Genomic DNA, 18,152 nt, shown 5'->3' with positions numbered 1-18,152 from the left:
ATCCTCTAGTCGCCACACTCCGGCGCCTGTTCGGGTACACTGAGGGAGAATTTAGCACGGCCAATACATCTAATCAGCACGTCTTTCGGACTGTGGAAGGAAACTAGAGCACCCGGAGGAAACCCACGCAGACACGGGGAAAACATGCAAACTCCACACAGACAGTGACCCAAGCCGGGAATCGAATCTGGGTCCCTGGCGCTGTGAGGCAGCAGTGCTAACCACTGTGCCACCGTACCAGCCTCCGCAATGGAAACCACACCACATTCCCACTCCCAACCACAGGACTTAGTCCCCTGATTGGAGAAATCTGTCCTTTGTTTCTGCTTCCACCCAGTTCAGAATGCTAGTCTTTTGCATTTGTGAGGTGAATGGGTGGGCTGTCAGAGCGAGAGGAGAGCGACATGCTAGAGCGATTGTGCCAAACATTAAATTAAAATACAGTCTGCCTTTTAAATGGTGCCCATTTCCTCAATAACCAGACTGGACTACATTCATTCCAATGTGTTTGGAGAGGGACAAAATTTTCAGCCAGTTCCCTGAGGTCTGTTATTCTTCCAAATTGTTTTCCCCATATTATTTAGTGTCATGTGTTAGGACTCGACTTGTAGCGTCTGAGCAAATTGCAGTAGAGTTGATTTTGATTGTGTTCAGTTGGTGCAGATATACTGGCATTTTTGCTTCTTTGTCCATTTGAACATGGAACAAGGAAAATTTGAACAAGGAAATTCGGCATGTCTGCCAAGACTCTCACCAATTTTTACAGATGCACCATAGAAAGCTTGTTTAATTGGAATAAGGGGAATTATGAGGCTATCAGGCAGGAAATTGGAGGCTTAAATTGGAAAGAGGTTTTCTCAGGGAAATGTACGGAAGAAATGTGGCAAACTTTCAGGGAATATTTGTCTGGAGTTCTGCATAGCAACGTTCCAATGAGACAGGGAAGTTATGGTAGGTTACAGGAACCGTGGTGTACAAAGGCTGTAATGAATCTAGTCAAGAAGAAAAGAAAAGGTTCAGGGAGCTAGGTAATGTTAGAGATCTTGAAGAGTATACAGCTAATAGGAAGGATCTTAAGAAGGAAATTAGGAGGGCCAGAAGGGGTCATGAGAAGGCCTTGGCAGGCAGGATTAAGGGAAACCCCAAGGCATTCTACAAGTATGTGAAGAGCAAGAGGATAAGACGTGAAAGAATAGGACCTATCAAGTGTGACGGTGGGAAAGTTTGTATGGAACCGGAAGAAATAGCAGAGGTACTTAATGAATACTTTACTTCAGTATTCACTATGGAAAAGGATCTTGGTGGTTGTAGTGCAGACTTGCAGCGGATTGAAAAGCTTGAGCATGTAGATATTAAGAAAGAGGATGTGTTGGAGCTTTCGAAAAGCATCAAGTTAGATAAGTCGCCGGGACCGGATGAGATGTACCCCAGGCTACTTTGGGAGGTGAGGGAGGAGATTGCTGAGCCTCTGGCGATGATCTTTGCATCATCAATGGAGACGGGGGAGGTTCCGGAGGATTGGAGGATTGCGGATGTTGTTCCTTTATTCAAGAAAGGGAGTAGAGATAGTCCTGGAAATTATAGACCAGTGAGTCTAACCTCAGTGGTTGGTAAGTTGATGGAGAAGATCCTGAGAGGCAGGATTTATGAACATTTGGAGAGGTATAATATGATTAAGAATAGTCAGCATGGCTTTGTCAAAAGCAGATCAAGCCTTATGAGCCTGATTGAATTTTTTGAGGATGTGACTAAACACATTGATGAAGGAAGAGCAGTAGATGTAGTATATATGGACTTCAGCAAGGCATTTGATAAGGTGCCCCATGCAAGGTTTATTGAGAAAGTGAGGGGGCATGGGATCCAAGAGGACATTGCTTTGTGGATCCAGAACTGGTTTGCCCACAGAAGGCAAAGAATGGTTATAGATGGGTCATATTCTGCATGGAGGTCGGTCACCAGTGGAGTGCCCCAGGGATCTGTTCTGGGACCCTTACTCTTTGTGATTTTTATAAATGACCTGGATGAGGAAGTAGAGGGATGGGTTGATAAGTTTGCTGATGACACAAAGGTTGGAGGTGTTGTGGATAGTGTGGAGGGATGTCAGAAGTTGCAGCGAGACATTGATAGGATGCAAGACTGGGCGTAGAAGTGGCAGATGGAGTTCAACCCAGATAAATGTAAGGTGGTTCATTTTGGCAGGTCAAATAGGATGGCGGAATATAATATTAATGGTAGGACTCTTGGCAGTGTGGAAGATCAGAAGGATCTTGGGGTCCGAGTTCATAGGACGCTCAAAACAGCTGTGCAGGTTGAGGCTGTGGTTAAGAAGGTGTATGGTGTACTGGCCTTCATCAATCGAGGAATTGAGTTTAGGAGTCGTGAGATAATGTTGCAGCTATATAAGACCCTGGTCAGACCACACTTGGAGTACTGTGCTCAGTTCTGGTCGACTCATTACAGGAAGGATGTGGAAGCCATAGAAAGGGTGCAGAGGATGTTGCCTCGGTTGGGGAGCTTGCCTTATGAGGATAGGTTGAGTGAGCTTGGCCTTTTCTCCTTGGAGAGACGAAGGATGAGGGGTGACCTGATAGAGGTGTATAAGATGTTGAGAGGTATTGATCAAGTGGATAGTCAGAGGCTTTTTCCCAGGGCTGAAATGGTTGCCACAAGAGGACACAGGTTTAAGGTGCTGGGGAGTAGGTACAGAGGAGATGTCAGGGGTAAGTTTTTCACTCAGAGGGTGGTGGGTGCGTGGAATGGGCTGCCAGCAACGGTGGTGGAGGCGGATTCGATAGGGTCTTTTAAGAGACTTTTAGATAAGTACATGGAACTTAGTAAGATAGAGGGTTATAGGTAAGCCTAGTAATTGGTAAGGTAGGGACATGTCTGGCACAACTTTGTGGGCTGAAGGGCCTGTAGTGTGCTGTAGTTTTTCTATGTTTCTATGTTTCTAAAGCATTCTTTCTGGTTGCATCACAGCTTGGTATGACTCCTGCTCTGCCCAAGACCGCAAGAAACCACAAAGGGTCTGAATGAAGCCCAATCCATTACGCAAACCAGCCTCCCATCCATTGACTCCATCTACACTTCCTGCTGCCTCGGAAAAGCAGCCAGCATAATGAAGGGCCCCACACACCCCGGACATTCTCTCTTCCACCTTCTTCTGTCGGGAAAAAGATACGTACCAACCGACTCAAGAACAGTTTCTTCCCTGCTGCCATCAGACTTTTTAAGGAACCTACCTTGCATTAAGTTGATCTTTCTCTATGCCCTAGCTATGACTGTAACACTACATTCTGCACCCTCTCTTTTTCTTCTCTATGAACGGTATGCTTTGTCTGTATAGCGCACGGGAAACAATACTTTTCACTGTATACTAATTCATGTGACAATAATAAATCAAATCAAATGATCATTAGTTGTTGACAATATTTTGATTGGTTGAACATTGCCGCCGCTGGTGATTGGAGGGCACCAGGGTCTCATTTAGAATATTCTCACTGCACATTCATGCCTCTCAACAGGGGCAGCAACCAGTCGTCCTCAGTAGCAGCAGCGGAGAGTCCGGTGCTGCTGTTTTATCCATGCCAGTGGTGCCTGATGACTGTGATTGATGAGCAAAACGAGATTGTGACTCTTAGAGACCGTCTTAGAGACTGAGAGGAGTAATATTGAGCTGTGGCTGTATTGCACTGGGAAATCGAGGATAACAGAAGGATTGAAGGACTCATACGTCAGATTGGACTGTCCGTCCTGAATTCCCCAATACAATACTCGAGGTTTCCTCTTATTACTTAGCTTATATCAAATGCTGTAAAATCTTAGCTTGTGGGAGGAAATCTTTAGGGAACTGATGTGCAAATTCTGAGCTGTACTAATGAGAAGAAAATTGTAATAAGGTTTTTTTTGTTAAAAATGGATATTTGAAATTCTTGCAGAGTTTTATAGAAACCCTACTGTGCAGAAGGAGGCCATTTGGCCCATCGAGTCTGCACCGACAAACACTGCAATGAAGTTACTATGAAAATCCCCTAGTCGCCACACTCCGGCGCCTGTTCGGGTACACTGAAGGAGAATTTAGCACGGCCAATGCATCTAACCAGCACGTCTTTCGCACTGTTGGAGGAAACTGGAGCACCCGGAGGAAACCCACGCAGACATGGGGAGAACGTGCAGACTGCACAGACAGTGACCCGAGCCGGGAATCGAACCCAGGTCCCTGGCTCTGTGAGGCAGCAGTGCTAACCACTGTGCCACCATGCTGCCCACTGGGCACTTTGATTCTTCTTTGGTCAAACATAATATCTCTTATCTCGGGTCTCTCAACACAGCACTTCACACACACTAACTGAGTTTTTCTTAACCTTCCATTAATATTTTGTTAATGTTTCTACTCTACAGAACATGATGACTAATCAGGGAGTGGGAATTTACTGAACTAATGGAAATAAATTGTTAAGTCAGGTATTTCTATTTTCACTTATTTATCATTTCCGTGCTTTCCAATTTTAGCTCCTCACCCACCCACCACTGCATTACTCTAATTCCAGCACAGCGATGGAGGTGTGTGCCAGTCAGCTGTCCATCTCTGGGGAGAAACATTCCCTTATTGGCTTACCAGCCCAGCCACAAAGATAGTGAATCTCCACGTGTGGAACAAATTTAAGTAAACCTCTTTGTCTTATGAACCTCAATTGCACTGTCCTGTTCTGCTGTATACTGCATCAGCCTGCACCAGGAAAAGCAACATTTATGCTGGTTTGCCAAGTTGCAAGAAGGGGATTTTGTGGAAGAAAGTACAGCGTTATTTCCCAGGGAACCAAGAGAAAGGTTTGAAGTACAAATTGCAATCAGGTCAGTGTGAATTTGCGATGGATGATGTAGTCTAACCAGACGCCTTTATTATGAGGAAATGGCCCACATTAGGAACAAAGAACATTCAAAACAGTCACTGCATTTGAATTCAACAACTTCAGGGCCTGATCGCTGCCCTCCACCTTCACCCCATTTGTGGCACAGTGGCACTGCTGACTCACAGTGCCAGGGACCTGGGGTCGATTACCAGCTTGGGCCACTGTCTGTGCAGAGTCTGCACATTCTCCTCGTGACTGCGTGGGTTTCTTCCAGGTGCTCCGGCTTCCTCCCACACTCCGAAAGACATGCTGGTTTGGCCATGCTAAATTCTCCCTCAGTGTACCTGAACAGGCGCTGGTGTGCGGCGACTGGGGGATTTTCACAGTAACTTCATTGCAGTGTTAATGTAAGCCTACTTGTGACACTAATAAATAAACTTTAAAAAAAACTGTGGAGCATAAACTTGCCCCATTTCCATTTTATTTCTTTTCATCTCATTCGTCCATTTTTATCACTTTTTATTCTTATTTTTATTTTTCCACTTCTGAAATCTTGCTCCCCATCTTGTCTCCAAACCCTACCCCCTCAGGGCCAACTGTCACATTCCTCAGGCAGTCCCCGAACAATTTCTACATTTGTTCTGCCATTCACACATTCCAACCACTTCATGGATGCTTTTAGCATCTTTCTCAGCCTTTATCATCATCATTTACATTTCCTCAGTCCAATAGTAGTACCCCCGTCCACCCGCACCCTCACAGTATAAATCCTGTCCAATTTTCCTTCTCTTCAGCTCTGCTGAAGGGTCATCCAGACTCAAATTGTTCTCTCTCTCCACAGATGCTGACAGACCCGCTGAGTTTCTCCAGCATTTTCTGTTTGTGTTTCAGATTCCAGCATCTGCAGTATTTTGCCTTTATTGAAGTTACTGCATGGATGTTACTAAGAGTCGATACCTCTTGTGACCTGTGGCTCAGTGAATATCACCCACCTGATCTCAGTTATAGGTTCAAGTCCTGCCCCAGAGACTCAAGCACAAAATTCAGCAGGTGCCACATTTTGGCTAAAATCTCAGGGAGACATAAACTATTTGTGGTGATGCAGTGGTAATGTGATTGGGCCAGTAATCCAGAATACTCTGGGAACATGGGTTCAAATCCCACCGTGGCAACTGGTGGAATGTGAATTCAATTAATAAATCTGACATATTGGGCCCTATTTTACCATTGTCTCGCGCCTTTTTTCGGGCGTGAAAACGTGATAAAGTCGGGTGTGAGGCCTTTATCGCGATCTGCACCTGCGTCCGCGCAGATTGCCACTTTACCAAAACCCGGGAATGACGGCGATCAGATTCGTGCCCAAAACGGGCGCAACGACGATTTAAATGCATTTGAATGCATTTAAATTGAATTAATGAACTGCCCGCCCAACTTTATCAGCATTTCCCCCTTTACCATCGCGTTTGCCGATCCGGAACCGCGCCATAATGGACCTGCTAAATAACAGTCTGAATCGGGTGCTCCAGCTGCTGAAGAATGCGTTCAGTGTTTCCAACGGCTCTCTAACTCAGATCAGTGGTGGCGGGGGGAGGAGGGAGGCGGGTCAGATCATTCTCTGGTTGGGGGGGAGGAGGTGAGTGAGGCCAGATCGTTGTCTGGTTGGGGGGGGAGGAGGAGGAGGCGGGTCAGATGTATCTCTGGCGGGGGCAGGGGCAGGGGGGGGAGGGGGGGAGAGGGCCGATCGTTGTCTGGTGGGGGGGACTGATCGTTGTCTGATGGGGAGGGAGGAGGAGGCAGGTCAGATGTTCCTCTGGAGGGGAGGGGAGTGAGGCCAGACCATTCTCGGGGGGGGGGGGGGGGGGGGAGAGTGAGGCAAGTTCATTGTCGGGGGGGTGGGGGAGTGAGGCCAAATCGTTGTATGGTGGGGGGGGGGGGGGGGGGGAGTGAGGCCAGATCGTTGTCTGGAGGGGGGGGGGGAGGAAGGAGGTGGGTAAGATATACCTCGGGGTGAGGGGGGGATTGCTCGATTGCTCACTGGTGGGGGGGGCAGATGGATCTCTGGTGGAGGGGGCAGACGGATCTCTGGTGGGGGGGCAGATGGATCTCTGGTGGGGGGGCAGGGGGGTCCGCTGCCACTCTGCGGGTGATCGGTGGGGAGGGGAGGGGGGCAGGGGTGGTGATGTGTCTGGGTAGCGGGGGGGTGGATAAGGGGGACAGTGATGTGTGTGGGTAGTGGGGGGGTGGATAAGGGGGACAGTGATGTGTGTGGGTAGTGGGGGGTGGATAAGGGGGACAGTGATGTGTGTGGATAGTGGGTGGGTGGATAAGGGGGACAGTGCTGTGTGTGGGTAGTGGGGGATGGATAAGGGGGACAGCAATGTGTGTGGGTAGTGGGGGGGTGGATAAGGGGCACAGTGATGTGTGTGGGTAGTGGGGGGTGGATAAGGGGGACAGTGATGTGTGTGGGTAGTGGGGGGGTGGATAAGGGGGACAGTGATGTGTTTGGGTAGTGGGGGGGTGGATAAGGGGGACAGTGATGTGTGTGGGTAGTGGGGGTGGGGTGGATAGGGGGGGACAGCGATGTGTGTGGGTAGTGGGGGGGTGGATAAGGGGGACAGCAATGTGTGTGGGTAGTGGGGGGGTGGATAAGGGGGACAGCGATGTGTGTGGGTAGCGGGGTGTGGGTGGATAAGGGGGACAGTGATGTGTGTGGGTAGTGGGGGGGTGGATAAGGGGGACAGTGATGTGTGTGGGTAGTGGGGGGGTGGATAAGGGGGACAGTGATGTGTGTGGGTAGCGGGGTGTGGGTGGATAAGGGGGACAGTGATGTGTGTGGGTAGTGGGGGGGTGGATAAGGGGACAGTGATGTGTGTGGGTAGTGGGGGGGTGGGTAAGGGGGTAGTGATGTGTGTGAGTAGTGGGGGGGTGGATAAGGGGGACAGTGATGTGTGTGGGTAGTGGGGGGGTGGATAAGGGGGACAGTGATGTGTGTGGGTAGTGGGGGGGTGGATAAGGGGGACAGTGATGTGTGTGGGTAGTGGGGGGGGAGTTGATAAGGGGGACAGTGATGTGTGTGGGTAGCGGGGGGGGTGGATAAGGGGGACAGTGATGTGTGTGGGTAGCGGGGGGGGGTGGATAAGGGGGACAGTGATGTGTGTGGGTAGCGGGGGGGGTGGATAAGGGGGACAGTGATGTGTGTGGGTAGCGGGGGGGGTGGATAAGGGGGACAGTGATGTGTGTGTGTACCCCATCGCTCCCGCTTGTCGCTCTCGGGCCGCTTTCTCCGCTTTCTGCGGCCCGGGAGCGATCTGACACGGGCGCGCTTTTTCAAATTTTTTTCAAACTGCGCATGCGCAGTTCAGAGCTCTGATCATTCTGGCAGCGCTAAGCCCCGCCCACTGCGCGAATGGGACTGGAGATGGCTGAGAGCGTATGGGGGCACCTGAAAGCAGATTTCTAAGTTGGATCTGCATTACGCCCAGATTCGGCATTTAGAATGAAAATGGTAAAATCAGGCCCATAGAGCTGGACTGAGCAGCAGTGACCATGACAACTATCATTGGTTGTTAATAAACAAAACATGTTTTTCAAGGAAGAAAATCTGCCATCTGTACCCGACCTGGCTTACCTGTGACTCTGGATCCATACGATTAGCTCTTAAATGCCCTCTGAAATGGCTTAGCAAAGTTCAAGGGCAATTATGGATGGGCAACAAATATTGGCCCAGCTTGAGACACCAACATCCCATGAAAGAATAAAGAACGACATGGCACTATTTTGAAGATGAACATTTATCCCTCAACAAACATCACTAGCAAAAAAACTATCTGACCCTTTTCATGTAAACTGTAGGAGTGAGCTGTGTGAAAAATGGCCACCACGTTTCCCACATAGGAAACTGTGACCATATCTCATGCTTTCACCATTGTGAAAAGTACTCCAAATATATAGATTCTGCTTATCCAAGTGATTTATTTGTCAGGGGATTTGATTTGAGTTGATTTGATTTATTATTGTCACATGTATTATGGTACAGTGAAAGTATTATTTCTTGTGTGCTACACAGACAAAGCATACCGTATATAGAGAAGGAAATGAGAGGGTGCAAAATGTAGTGTTACAGTCATAGCTAAGGTGTAGAGAAAGATCAACTTAATATAAGGTAGGTCCATTCAAAAGTTTGATGGCAGCAGGGAAGAAGCTGTTTTTGTGTCGTGACCTCAGACTTTTGTATCTTTTTCCCAACGGGAGAAGGTGGAAGAGAGAATGTCCGGGGGTATGGGGGTCCTTAATTATGCTGGCTGCTTTGCCGAGGCAGAAGTAAGTGTAGATAGAGTCAATGGATGGGAGGCTGGTTTGCGTGATGGACTGGGCTACATTCACGACCTTTTGTAGTTCCTTACGGTCTTGGGCAGAGCAGGAGCCATACCAAACTGTGATACAACCAGAAAGAATGCTTTCTATGGTGCATCTGTAAATGTTGGTGAGAGTCGTAACTGACATGCCAAATTTCCTTAGTCTTCTGAGAAAGTAGAGGCATTGGTGGACTTTCTTAACTATAGTGTCGGCATGGGGGGACCAGGACAGGTTGTTGGTGATCTGGACACTGAGAAACCTGAAGCTTTTGACCATTTCTACTTCATCCCCATTGTAGGATGTGACTACAGGTTGAGTGTCCTTTATCCAAAACCCTTTGGGCCAATTATGTTTCGGATTTCAGGCAACCTCACTTTTCAAATGCTGCACCGAAGCCCCGGCCTACTTACAGCCAAAGCCTAGGCTAGTGTTGCGAAGTTGAGTAGGATAGTTGTAGATTGGCGTGTGTAAACTTGTAAAATGCTAGGGGGGAAAGCATTGCATTGTCCCTTTAAAAGGTGGTGCTTTTTCTGTGCTTAAAGAGTTAAAAAAATGCAAGTACACAGAGAGCCCAAACTGAAACATTTGTATCGAAAGACCAAGCAGCAGGGTTGCCAAGGCAACAGGCTTTCTGGCTTTTGAATTTTTTTGAATTCAGCCAATCAGTTCGAATTAGGCATTTAGATAGCAAGAACCTATTAAATTCAAATCTGATGGTTTTGACAACCTAGGAACAATCCTATTGTGGGGGATATAGATATGTCATCACAGATATAAAAGGAAGGGGGACAAGGAGGGAGAACAACTGCCACCTGCCACAGCTCACAGCTCTTAGCTCAAAACCTCATCTAGATAGCAAAGGTACCAAAGAAGAAAGAAAAAAAGTTTAAAGTTTACTTATTAGTCACAAGTAGGCTTATATCAACACTGCAATGAAGTTACTATGAAAATCCCCTAGTCGTCACACTCCAGCACCTGTTTGAGGGAGAATTTTGCATGGCCAGTGCACCTAACCAGCACGTCTTTCAGACTGTGGGGGGAAACCGAAGCACCCGGAGGAAACCCACGCAGACACGGGGAGAATGTGCAAACTCTGCACAGACAGTGACCCAAGCCGGAAGAATCAACAGAGAAGGCCCAGAATATTCCGGAAGACACAAAACCTGGTTGTAATTTAGAGAGTGACTAAAATTCTATTTTTTGTTAATCAGTGGGGATTGTATTTATCAAAACAGCATTCCATTAGAATGGTGTTTTATTCAGTTTGTCAATAGTTTAGTTAACCTGCTAGTGAGATAAATAAATTGTTACATGTTGATTTTAGAGAGAGTGTCAAGGGGTTATTTTGATTTAGCCACTAAAAGTTGCTGAAGTGCAGATCGTACCACTTCTCACACGCTCTTTAACAGATTAGAGGGCGAGGTACTCCTCTCTGAATAGTTAGGTGTTGGTTCTCAGAGGGGGGAAACCACCTCCGCTTTCAAACAGATAGATATAATCTAAAGTTGGCTAGAAAAGTAATATGTATCACTGATCAAGAATACAGGGTGCGGTTGGTGAGGTTCATGTTGGCTCCAGGCCTGAAGCCTTGGCTCACAAACTTCCTGTGCTAAAGGTCAACGAATTTCAAAGAGAGTGTGGTTTATGGATGTGTTCAGCTTTTGAATTCAGGGATAAATGATATGCACCAATGAAGCACTTCTCTCTGATCCCAACAGAGCACACCACTATTGTGGCACAAAAGCACGACACTGGAGGTGTTGGAAATAAAAACAGAAAATGCTGGGAAGTCTCAGCAGGTCATCTGTGGAGAGAGAAAATAATCTGCAATGGACTTCATAGAACTTCAGATAAAAGTATTACAAATACACAGCCTTCTTCTTATGCCTTGTCGTTAAGTGAATGTAAAGACTGATTTGTTCCTAACTGAAAAGACAGTAGTGAAAATGCAGTAATGTTTCAGCTCTGTGACCTTCCCGGGAAATTAGCATTAACTAGGCATTTTCACACTTTAGAATCATAGAATCATACAGTGCAGAAGAGGCCCTTCGGCCCATCGAGTCTGCACCGACACCCGAGAAACTTTGTCTACTGGTTCGACATGTGTCAGCTATAAAATACTGTCGACCAGTCAAAGTGAAAAAAACTAATGACATTTTGTGGTTAGACATAGAATAGACATAGAATTCCTACAGTGCAGAAGGAGGCCATTTGGCCCATCGAGCCTGCACAGACAACAATCCCACCCAGGCTCTATCCCCGTAACCCTACATATTTATCCTGCTAATCCCCCTGACACTAAGGGGCAATTTACCATGGCCAATCCCCCTAACCCGCACATCTTTGGAGTGTGGGGGAAACCGGAGCACCCGGAGGAAACCCACGCAGACACGCGGAGAACACAAAAACTCCACAGACAGCCTCCACGTTGACATGCAAGGTTACATCACAAAAGGACATCCATCATATCCGTGCTGACTCTTTGAAAGAACTATCCAATGGACCGCTCCTGCCATCTCTTATTCCATAGTCTTTTAAGTAATGGATACAAAGATTATGACTAACACAGGACAAGTAAAATACAAAAGCAATTGAATATGTTACTTTTCTATATTATATTGAGGTTTAAACCCCTAACTGAAGCAGCTATTTTAGTCTATTTAGCTTAATTTGAATAGTTCATACTGCTCAGTCGACCATGAGCTATGTTTGATGTTGCAAATACAAATAAAATAAATCATGCGACATAAAAATATATGTTTGTCAGATCACATGTTTGAGTGTTTCAATCACTGTTTACTGACTGCTTGGTGCTGCTGCCTCACAGCACCAGGGACCCGGGTTCGATTCCTGGCTTGGGTCACTGTGTGGAACTTGCACATTCTCTTGCAAACTTGAAGCTCTCAATCCTTTCTACTTCATTCCCGTTGATGTAGACAGAGGCATGTTCTTCTCTACACTTTTTGAAGTCAATGACAATGTTCTTTTTGTTGACATTGAGGGAGAGATTATTGTCACCGCACCAGTTCACCCGATTCTTTATCTCATTCGTGTACTCTGTCTCATCATTGACCCAATACAGTGTCATCAGCAAACTTGAAAATCGAATTGGAGGGGAATTTGGCCACACAGTTATAGGTGTATAAGGAGTATAGTAGGGGGCTGAGAACACAACCTTGTGGGGCACCGGTGTTGAGGATGATTGTGGAGGAGGTGCTGTTGCCTATCCTTACTGATTGTGGTCTGTGAGTTAGGAAGTTCAGGATCCAGTCGCAGAGGGAGGAGCCGAGGCCCAGGCAATGGAGTTTGGAGATGAGTTTTTTGGGAATGGCCCAGGCCATGGAGTTTGGAGATGAGTTTCTTGAGAATAATAGTGTTGAAGGCTGAGCTGTAGTCAATATATAGTAGTTTGACAAAGGTTTCTTTATTATCTAGGTGTTCCAGGGTTGAGTGCAGGGTCAGGAAAATGGCATCTGCTGTGGACCTGTTGCGGCGGTAGGCGAACTGTAGTGGATTCAGGTAGTCCGGGAGGCTGGAATTGATTCGTGCCATGACTAACCTTTCGAAGCACTTCATAATGGATGAATTTTGGAAATCAAGTGAATTGATATCCATTTCTGTGGTTCTTCTAACCGTTGAGTTGTAAAACCTCACTTTCCTTTCCTCTTACTTGTGGGTGAGTATGAAGTTGTAATCACCACCCCAACCACCAGGATTGTGAGTAAGCTAAACTTCTAACTTAATCCTAAGAAAGTTTGCCATGCGTCACTTTACAAATTCATTACACAGACAAAGGGACTTTTAAGATAAGCATCACCGCTGATTGTTAAAACAACACAAAAATTGGGCTTCTGGACATACAGCAAGAGAATGAAGGAGTTCAGATTTCCCCCTCTCTTCTGCCATAAAGGTAGAGTCCAACTAGGCTAATTGGGCAAAAGATTTCCCAACTCTTGGAAGAAAAGGTTCTATAGGAATTATTTGAAAACCAGTCTCAGCATCTTAGAGTTAGAGAAGGAAGCGGCCCGATGTGTTTGAGGCTGGGTGTTCTTGCAAGTTGCTGCTCTATTAAGCAACTCTATTAAGTTGGGCTAACCAGTGTCTAACAAGTTTCGTTTTGACTTCATGGATGATTTCCGCTTCCACTACCCTCACGGACAGTGAGTGCCGAGTCTTGACCATTCATTAGGAAGGCAATTCTAAGATTGTGTCCCAGCAGCAGTGATATACTTCTAAATCAAGCTGAGTGCTTGGAGGGGAGCCTCAAGATGGTGGTGTTCATAGAATCATAGAATCCTTACAGTGCAGAAGGAGGCCATTCAGCCCATCGAGCCTGCCCCGACAAAAATCCCACCCAGGCCCTATCCCCACAACCCCATATATTTACCCTACTCATGCCCCTAAGTGGCAATTTAGCAAGGGCAATCCACCTAACCCGCACATCTTTGGACTGTGGGAGGAAATCGGAACACCCGGAGGAAACCCACGCAGCCATGGGGAGAACTTGTACACTCCACACAGACAGTGACCCAAGCCAGGAATTGAACCCGGGTCCCTGGTGCTGTGAGGCAGCAGTGAACAAAGAACAAAGGAAAGTATAACAAAGGAACCGGCCCTTCGGCCCTCCAAGCCTGTGCTGATCATGATGGCTTAACTAAACTAAAAAATCCTTCTGCCCTTACTTGGTCCGTATCCCTCTATTTCCTCCCTATTCATGTACCCATCCAGATGCGGCTAATGTGCCTGCTTCCACCACCTCCTCTGGCAGTGCGTTCCAAGCACCCACTGCTCTCTGTGTGAAAAACCTCCCCTGCACATCTCCCTTAAACTTTCCCCCTCTCACCTTGAACCTGTGTATGCTTTGTAGTTGGTAGCCCTACCCTCATCAATTATCTTTGCCAGCTCTTCAAAAAACTCAATCAAGTTGGTGAGACATGATCTTCCCTGTACAAAACCATGCTGCCCATCACTAACTAGTCCATTTTCTTCCAAATGTGTATACATCCTGTCCCTCAGTATCTTCTCCAAAGGCTTCCCCACCACTGATGTCAGGTTCACCGGCCTATAATTTCCCAGATTATCCCAGCTTCCTTTCTTAAACAAGGGAACAACATTGGCTATTCTCAGTGCCAACGGCTGTGCCACCATGCACAGCCTGCTGACAAACTAAGGTGTGTTGATTCTTGTATCAGACTCGGTCTCTCTCCCTGGGCTCTGAAGCAAGTAAGCTTGGTAGCAATGACAATCCTGAGTGAGCAATGGCCCCGGTTCAAACTTAGTTTGAAGTGCATTATGATGGAGCGGGGCAGTATGTGGAGTAAGAAAAATAAAAACAAAGGCCCAGTCCAGATCATTGAATTTAGCTTTTCCTTTCTGTCGCTGGCTGACCTTTCCATTGTTGGTTACTTTTGTGAACAATTTCTATTGGTATAAAAAATGAGCGTGGCGATTCCTGCCGAGAGGATTTCCAACGATGCTGTTTTAATAAGAGAGATGGAACAAAGAGCTGAGCCTGAGTGAGCCACTATTCGTACCACACACATAATCAATCCATCCAGGTGATTGGAGAAAATCCAAATGTCTTGTTCTTTGGGAAAGCCATTATGATTTAACAGCCAGAGCTGTTTACCACAACAAGATGGAAGGGAAGCAGATAATGGTGGCCTGTTAGAGTAATGGTCATTGTAAAAACACTTTTATGATGGTGTTGAAATCATGTTTGGTGGTGATTGAACACATGCAATTCCCTACACTGTGGACGGCATCAGTACATATCTGCTGTACATGAGATGTTTGGTGTAATGACTTCAATCAGGCCATTGAGGTTGGCTGATTGGAATACGAACTCCCTGATTAAGGAGCCAATTGATGGGCCAATCAGGGAGTTTTTTCCTTGTATTTAACCAGGAGTATCAGTTCCTCTGACACAAAGGTAGGCTGCTGACTGATAGCACTCTGTGGACTGCGACTGGAATTGTAAATAAAGGGATCTTGGTGAAGGGACTTCTGCCTCCGCAGACCTATTACACTTTGTTAGTGATCAGTTGGAATACAATGAAAGGGGATCGGCTGCCATGTCTAGACTTTAGTTTTAAGCCAACTAGGTGTTTTCAATTGCGTTCTGCAATCCAGATTTTCATTGCAACGCCTTTTTCATTCATTTTCAAGGAAGGTTCAATCATTTAACAGGTGGCATGGTGGCCCAGTGGTTAGCACTGCTGCCTCACAATGCCAGGGACCCGGTTTCAATTCCAGCCTCGGGTGACTGTCTGTGTGGAGTCTGCATGTTCTCCCCGTGTCTGTGCGGGTTTCCTCCAAGTGCTCCGGTTTCCTCCCACAGTCCAAAGATGTGCGGGTTAGGTTGATTGGCCATGCTAAATTGACCCGAGTGTCAGGGGGATTAGGAGGATAAATGTGTGGGGTTAGGGAATAGGGCCTGGGTGGAATTGTGGTCATGCAGAATTGATGGGCTGAATGGCCTCCATTTGCACTGTGAGGATTCTATGATTTAAAACCTGCAGCTCCTTACAATCCCTCAGTTCTCCCTTCCTCTTCTGTGGGGCAGCACGGTGGCTTAGTGGTTAGCATTGCTGCCTCACAGCACCAGGCAGCTGGGTTCAATTCCCAGCTTGGGTCATTGTCTGTGCGAAGTCTGCATGTTCTCCCCGTGTCTGCATGGGTTTCCTCCGGGTGCTTTTCCTCCCACAGTCCGAAAGACGTGCTGGTTAGGCGCATTGGTCGTGCTAAATTCTCCCTCAGTGTACCCGAACAGGTGCTGGAGTGTGACGACCAGGGGATTTTCACAGTAACTTCATTGCAGTGTTAATGTAAGCCTACTTGTGACACTAATAAATAAACTTTAAACTTTTCTTTGACTTGGTGGCTAGATGGGGATTTTTCACAGACTACCACATGGGCAATGTACAGTGGATACCTTAAATCCCAGGAGAAATATCGCCAGCAAAATCCTGCAAATTGAATGGCAGGATAGGTGCTTCAATATCAGTGCCCTCTCTCAGGCCAACATCCGCAGTATCGCGGCACTGGTTGTGGCTAAGCAGCCATGTTAAGTTGGGTGGGCCACATTGTCTGCACGCCTGACACAAGACTCCCAAAGCAAGCTCTCCACTCCGAGCTTCAGGGACATTCTCAAACCTTCCTGAAAAAAATACAACATCTCCATTGATTTTTTAAAAATTCATTTGTAGGACATGGGTGTCGCTGGCTAGGCCAGCATTTATTGCCCATTCCTAGTTCCCCTTTGAGAAGGTGGTGGTGAGCCGCCTTCTTGAATCGTTGCAGTCCACGGGGGTGGGTTGATCCACAATGCCGTTAGGGAGGGGATTCCAGGATGTTGACCCAGCGACTGCGAAGAAACAGCGATATATTTCCATATCAGGATGGTGAGTGGCTTGGAGGGGAACTTGCAGTTGGTGATGTTCCCATGTATCTGCTGTCCTCGCCCTTCTAGATGGAAGTAGTTGTGGGTTTGGAAGGTGCTGTCTAAGGATCTTTGGTGAATTGCTGCAGTGCATCTTGTAGATAGTACACACTGCTGCGACTGAGCATCGGAGGTGGAGGGAGTGGATGTTTGTGGATGTGGTGCCAATCAAGTGGGCTGCTTTGTCCTGGATGGTGCCAAGCTTCTTGAGTGTTGTTGGAGCTGCACCCATCCGGGCAAGTGGGGAGTATTCCATCACACTCCTGACTTGTGCTTTATAGATGGTGGATAAGCTTTGGGGAAGCAGATTTAGGACTGAGTTGAGGAGGAACTTCTTCACACAAAGGGTTGTGAATCTGTGGAATTCCCTGCCCAGTGAAGCAGTTGAGGCTATCTCATTGAATGTTTTTAAGGCAAAGATAGATAAATGTTTGAACAGTAAAGGAATTAAGGGTTATGGTGAGTGGGCGGGTAAGTGGAGCTGAGTCCATGAAAAGATCAGCCATGATCTTATTGAAGGGCGGAGCAGGCTCGAGGGGCCAGATGGCCTACTCCTGCTCCGAGTTCTTATGTTCTTATGAGTCAGGAGGTGAGAATTGTGCGAATGTCTTGCTTGAGACCGGCTAAACTGGAGAAGAATCGTTCGTGAAGTTGCCAGCCATTTTGAATGTCTCTGACGGGCCCAGGTGAAGGCCAAGTTCAAACAGCAGGAGGTCATACCACCCATCTGCCTCATCAAACACTACCTGCCCAACCTGTGGTAGGGCGTGTGGATCCAGCAATGGACCTCAGGATCCACAACCCTGGAGTGGATTAAAATCATTCTTTGTTCCAGGGGACTGCCTGTAAGAAGGAGATGAAGAAACCACATGCTATGGTGCAGCCTTATGTAAGCTGAACAGTTGATTTGGTTTTCCCTGCCTCTCTGCCTCCATGTTTCCTATGGAGCTCTTTTGGGGATTTTCAACTGTCTTACTGAAGTCTTGAGTTTTGGCGCCATTTTTACAGGTCAGGCATAAAACATAGAACAGTACAGCGCAGGAACAGGCCCTTCGGCCCATGATGTTGTGCCGAACTTGATGCCAAACTAAACTAATCCCTTCTGCCTGCCCTTGGTCCATATCCGTCTATCCCTTACATATTCATATGCTTATCTAAAAGCCCCTTAAACACTCCTATCGTATCTGCCTCCGCCACCACACCTGTCAGTATGTTCCAGACACCTACCGCTCTTGGTATAAAAAACATGTCCCCTCACATCTTCTTTGAACTTTCCCCCTCTCACCTTAAGTGCATGCCCCCTGGTATTAGACATTTCAACTCTGGCAGTCTGGCAAACTGTTTTTTCCAAGTTGTTTCCTTTGGAGATTGGTCCTTCATGGCTGCCACCGTACAGTAAAATCCAACCTCTGACACCATGTTGTACGCTGGTTGTGGCAGGATAAAGAACCATTGCAGCGACACAGGTATGACTGAACTATAACTGGTTTGGATGGACATTA

The sequence above is a fragment of the Mustelus asterias genome, chromosome 5 (assembly GCF_964213995.1).
Source record: "Mustelus asterias chromosome 5, sMusAst1.hap1.1, whole genome shotgun sequence".
Lineage (NCBI taxonomy): Eukaryota > Metazoa > Chordata > Chondrichthyes > Carcharhiniformes > Triakidae > Mustelus > Mustelus asterias.
Note: the sequence above shows the minus strand (reverse complement) of the source record.